Source organism: Meriones unguiculatus, chromosome 12, assembly GCF_030254825.1.
Source record: "Meriones unguiculatus strain TT.TT164.6M chromosome 12, Bangor_MerUng_6.1, whole genome shotgun sequence".
NCBI classification, from domain to species: domain Eukaryota; kingdom Metazoa; phylum Chordata; class Mammalia; order Rodentia; family Muridae; genus Meriones; species Meriones unguiculatus.
In genome coordinates, this window is record NC_083360.1 from 66,647,129 (window position 1) to 66,652,530 (window position 5,402).

A 5,402-nucleotide genomic window follows, 5' to 3' on the forward strand; every position below is an offset into this window, starting at 1 on the left:
TCTATGTAGCCAGGCAGGTCTCTTACTTATAGAGATACATCCTTGCCTCTGCCTCCTGAGTGCTGGGATTAAAGGTATGTGCCTGGCCAAGTTTTCTATTTTTTATTGCATTAATTTTTAAAGTTTTATTTAAAAGGTGTGACAAGTTCAGCCAAATTGTCAAATTTATATTATTGTTTTATTATCCCTTTAAATTATTGGGAGGGGTCTGTAAAATGTCTCTTTCAATTTTTTTTAAGTTTATTCAACACAAAGCAATCTCCAGCTTCCCCGACCTGTCTGATTACATCCAAAAACAAAGCCACCTCTAAACTGGAATTTGATTGCTGAGCCAGCCCAGGCCTCGGCTCTCTTGTCAACACCAGATTACAGCTCTCCTTCTGTAGATGTCTGTCTGCCTCCCCTCTTGTGAATCTCGTAAGTTGCTCACCCTCTGGACCTTTGGGTGGAGGCTTGCCAGTCTCTGGACAGGAGTAGTACTGGGTAGCGGGCACCATCTCTGAAGGTGGCTGAGTAATCTTGTAGTTACTGGATCTTCTCATTCGTAAGAGCAAGCTGCTCCTTTATGTAGTGCTGAGACTTGAGGGACCACCTGGCCTTCATTGTGTGAAGGTTGGGCACCTTCCTGTCTGCCAGGTTTGGGCATATGGGCATCTCTCTTGGTAACCACTACCCCTTCCCTTAAAAGGAGTTCACAGATGGCAATCTGGTTCTTCTTAGGCATCAGCATTGGCTGCTGCAGAGTCCAAGGCAGAGATTGGAAAAGAGTCTCTTTCAATTTTAACATTGGTAATTGGTGCTTTCCTTGGATTTTCTTTATCACTATTAGGTTTTTATGTTTAGTGATTTTTTTTAACAAATAATCAAGTTTTTCTATTTTTTTTCCAACTCTATTTTATTAGTATTAGCTAGCGCTAGAATTCTTAAGACCTTAACTTTAAAAAAAACATATCTTAAAAAAAAAAAAAAAACAAGAATAATTTAAAAAAAATGAACAGCCATAGTTTCCAAGACCAATTGCTAAACATCATGGTGGCTGGGTTACACCGTTCTGTGTTTGTAAAGACAATCCTAGCTTATGGCTTTGCTACCAGCTCCTCCATCAAGTTCCCCTAACGTCCAGACAGTAAATAAGTGCTCTTTGTGATCTTACGCAGAGATTCTGAAACTTCCTCCAGTCACATCAGTCTCATTAATTATTTCAAGACGTCAGACCAAAACAGGTATTGGAAAGTGGCATTTCTTAAGCAGGTAGGTTTAGTTGGGAAATTTTTGATATCCTAAGAGCAAATGGCCATAAAAATGATACTCATATTTTTATTTAGTATTACTAGTAGTGGCAATTTAATAAGTAGTTACAATTTCCTTGGTCTTTGGCTTGCTAATTTACAAAATGGAGGTCATTGGCTCTCAGGATTACCAACTGAACTGTTGCTGCCACTCTTGGCAGCTGAGCTAACACAGTTCTAATCACACACCTTTCTAATCCCACTTTCAATTAGTGATTTTCATCAATTCTAGGATGCTTAGGTCTTCACTTTATTCTCTCTGAAATCCTTGTTTCTCACAATCAATGGTTTATCATAAATAAATTGGATACATGTGGTGATATATATAATTCTGATGTGTGTTTATTATTTAGATTTGAAGAATTGTGAATTTGTAATATGGTAATATATGGGCTAGAGGATACAGCGATTCAACAATGTACTTTGTTTGCTATTAGGAAATACTGTATAGTGAATAAAAACCTTGAATAAAAGCAGAGAGTCTTAGGTTCTTTTCTTCTCAGAAAGGTAATAAGGGGGCTAGAGTGATAGTTCAGAGGTTAAGAGCACTGGTTGCTCTTTCACAGGATCTTGGTTCACCTCCTATCACCCACATGATGACTCAGAGCTCTTTGTAACTCTAGGACACAACACCCTCTTCCCGCCTTCATAGACACTGTCTTAAGATTTTATTGCTGTGAAGAGACACCATGACTGCTACAACTCTTACAAAGAGAAGCATTGAATTAGGGTTGTCTTACAGTTCAGAGATTTAGTCCATTGTCATCATGGAGGGAAACATGGTAACACATAGGCAGATATGATGCTGGAGAAGGAGTCAAGAGTGCTATATCTGCATCAGCAGGCCGTAGGAAGTTAGAATGGCACACTGGACCTGGCTTGAGCTTCTGATACCTCAAAGCCCACCCCCAGTGACACACTTCTTCCAACAAGGCCACACGTACTCTAATAAGGCCACACCTCCCATAATTCCCTTCTTATGAGTCTATGGGGGCCATTTTCATTAAAACCACAGCAAGCACTAAACATTCCTGTAGTTCACTTGCACAAACACATAAAATAAAAATAAAATAAATGTTTTAAAAAAACCAAGGTAGTATGTATTTTTATTGTCAAAATAATTGATGCAAGTATAACAAAGAACACAAATAAGTAAATTACTCTGATAATTTTAGACTCTAAACTTTCCCTATGGGAAGGCCATCTATTCATACAGATGATACACTTTGCCCACTCAAAAAAGCAAGTACTTGAGACAGGATTCCAGCGATGATGGAACACAACACAGTGAGGAAAATGAAAAGGCGGTCTTCCGATTTCCTTTCCCTGGTAAAATATCAAAGTGTATAAAGGCTCTTCAGGGCAGGAAATATCTTTCTATGGAAAAAATTTAATTTCTTCCACTACCTAGAGGGAAACAGCTTTTAAACCCTGGGTAGAAGAAAGACGTCAGAACGGGATAACATAGTTTCATATGAAACCTACAGCCACAATCTACCTATAATTATCACTCATGCTTTTTCAAAGTTTACTATCTGTTGTGGTTGAATGTGACTGACCCTCGGCATGCTCATGTGTTTGAACACTTGGTTTCCGGCTGGTGGCACTGCTTTGCAAAGGTGTGAAACCTTTAGGCCACAGGGTATGCTAGAAGAAATGGGTTCCTGTGGGTGGGTCTTGATGTTTTATAGTACAGCTTCATTTCCCGCCATTCTATTTCTTGACTGTGGATTCAAAGTGACTAGCCACTTATGTTTTTTTGTTTTTTGTTTTCTTTTTGTAGCCATGACTTCCTCACCTTCAAAACAGAAGCCATTATGTCATGCATTTTGTCACAGTGTCAAGAAAAGCAATCAATATACCAACCAGTACACTGAGTTTCCTCCCTTACAGTTTTCCACCAAAACGGAATTAATCAATCTTACTTTGAAACGCAAGGAAAAAAAATACATTAGAGTTTGTTCTTTGTGGCACATAAAAGGAAAGCAGCCCTCAAACAGCCCTGGTTAGAGAGGTGCTGTGTTAAGAACTGACTGACTGCAGGATGAAATGATCCTATCTATCCTGTCTATCAAGAAGGCAAAAGAAAAAGAGTCAGTAGAGAGAAGGAACCCTGCCACACTGGGCTTTCAGTTGTTGCCATATCTTAAATAGACCATTGGTCCCCTGATAGACAAGGCCAGAGGACAATGCAAGCAAGGTGCCAGAGAGCAGAAGCTGAACAGCTTTCTGTTACAGGGAACACCGCTCTATGATTTGCCATGCTCACAGCGGTAAAGGCACCAAGAAGCCTGGGTTTTGAAGCAGTGTGCATGTTGCTGTAGAACAAATGCTTGTGGAGACTCAGTCTGCACTGTGATGGTGTCTGGAGTGAGATTTTGGTGGTAATTAAACTCACGGAGGCATAGCCCTTACAGGCATAACTAATGCCCTATTAGGAGAATTCCCTTGCTTTTTCTGCGACATGACAGTCCACTAATAACAACCCCAAGGCCAGGAAGTGGGCCTTCCTAGACACTGTGCCTGTGGTACCTTCATCTCAGACTCTCTGTCCTTCCCAACTGTGGAGAATACAGTTCTGTTGTTCCCGTGTCGCTTAGTTTGCGGTGTTCTGTTACAGCAGAGCAAAGTGACTAAGAGGACATTGTTTGCCTAGTAAGCCATGATGAAAGTCCTTGTCTGGGGTAAGCAGAACAAAGTGTCACAGACCACTGCTGAGGGTCCTGATTTTAAACAGAAGCAGAACAAAATGGCTTCTTCCATGCCAGGACAAGTGTTTCTCAAAAGCCAAGTATCAGGCTGGGAGAAAGTTCAATCAGTAAAGTGTGTGAGGACCCAGCTCCCCTCAAACCCACATGAGAATCTGGGTGTGATGATCTATAGTTGTAGTTCTAGCATTGGGCAGGTAGACATAATTGGATCCCTGGGGCTCTCAGGCCAGCCGGCCTAGTCTTCTTGGCAAGGGCAAGCTCCAGGCCAATGAAAGATAAGATGGATAACTCTCAAGGAATGATACCAGAGGCTGATCTCTGGCCTCCTCAGGCTTGTGCAAAAGTGTGCGTGCTCAACCCCACACACATGTGTACCCAAGTGCACTCATATCCATACACACATAGCAATACATATAAGGCCAATTATAAACACCCAAGAGGCAGAGACAGGAGAATCATTGTAAGTTTGTGGCCCTTTTGCGCTACCTGGTCTACACAGATAGTTCTAGGCCAACTGGGGCTCTATGGCCAGACCCTGTCTCTAAAAAACAAAACGAAGGAAAGTCACTATGCCTTAGGAGTGTTTAATGTATACTGATGTATAATTAACCATCCACATTCTACGTACCTCTAATCCCTGCAACAGAAAGATCTCTAGAAAACCAGTAGGGATGAGGACATTTAAATTTTAGATTATGGTTTGTTTCTTCCTGTCTTTTTCTGGAATGCTCACAGTGTGGCTTGACAATTGCTTGGTCCCCAGATATTCAGGTGGCCTAGACATGGTCTGGCAGTGGGAAGAGTTTCAGGCCTTCCCCTCAGCTTCCAGACTTGAAACCTTAGGGATCAGAGACCTGGAGGGACCTTTGTTTGAAAAAGTACCATTGTCTGATGAGTTTCTGTACTTATCTGCAGCTAGAATTAGGGCCAGGTAAGTTTGCAAAAGAAGCAGAGGCCTCTCAGACTATGGGTTTGTGATTAGAGGGGCAGGCAGGGGGACACTTGGAGTGGACTGGGCTGTTCAGTTGTCTCTTTTTTTTGTCTCTACTGTGTTCCTTTAGTTCATGAATCACCTCTGCCGTTTAAAAATCACTTGATCTTCTTGCTGGAGTAGTGGTCTTGGTGGGGAAGTAGCCAGCAGAGTTAGGCCTTGCCTGCTGCTGCAAATATTGGCTGCTCTTCTGAGCCTGCTTAGGAGTAGAGGACGCGGGTGGGTTGAGCAGTTCTGTCTCTTACCAATGGGAATTTATCTGTATTTTTATCGGCCATGGGCTCATTGCAGGGAAGTCACTGTGCCCTCCTGATTCTGTGTTGGCAAGTGCTAACTCTTTGGGAGTACTGGCTGTTAGCACATGTGATATCCACAGCTGACAGAAGACAAGTTGTAATGTTAGCTTCTTTT

At 41.8% G+C, this 5,402-nt stretch overlaps 1 pseudogene; it reads right to left on the reverse strand.

Moving 5' to 3' along the window:
* Positions 1 to 240: 240 nt before the first annotated feature.
* On the reverse strand, positions 241 to 730 carry LOC110550455 (small ribosomal subunit protein eS10-like; annotated as a pseudogene).
* Positions 731 to 5,402: the final 4,672 nt, after the last annotated feature.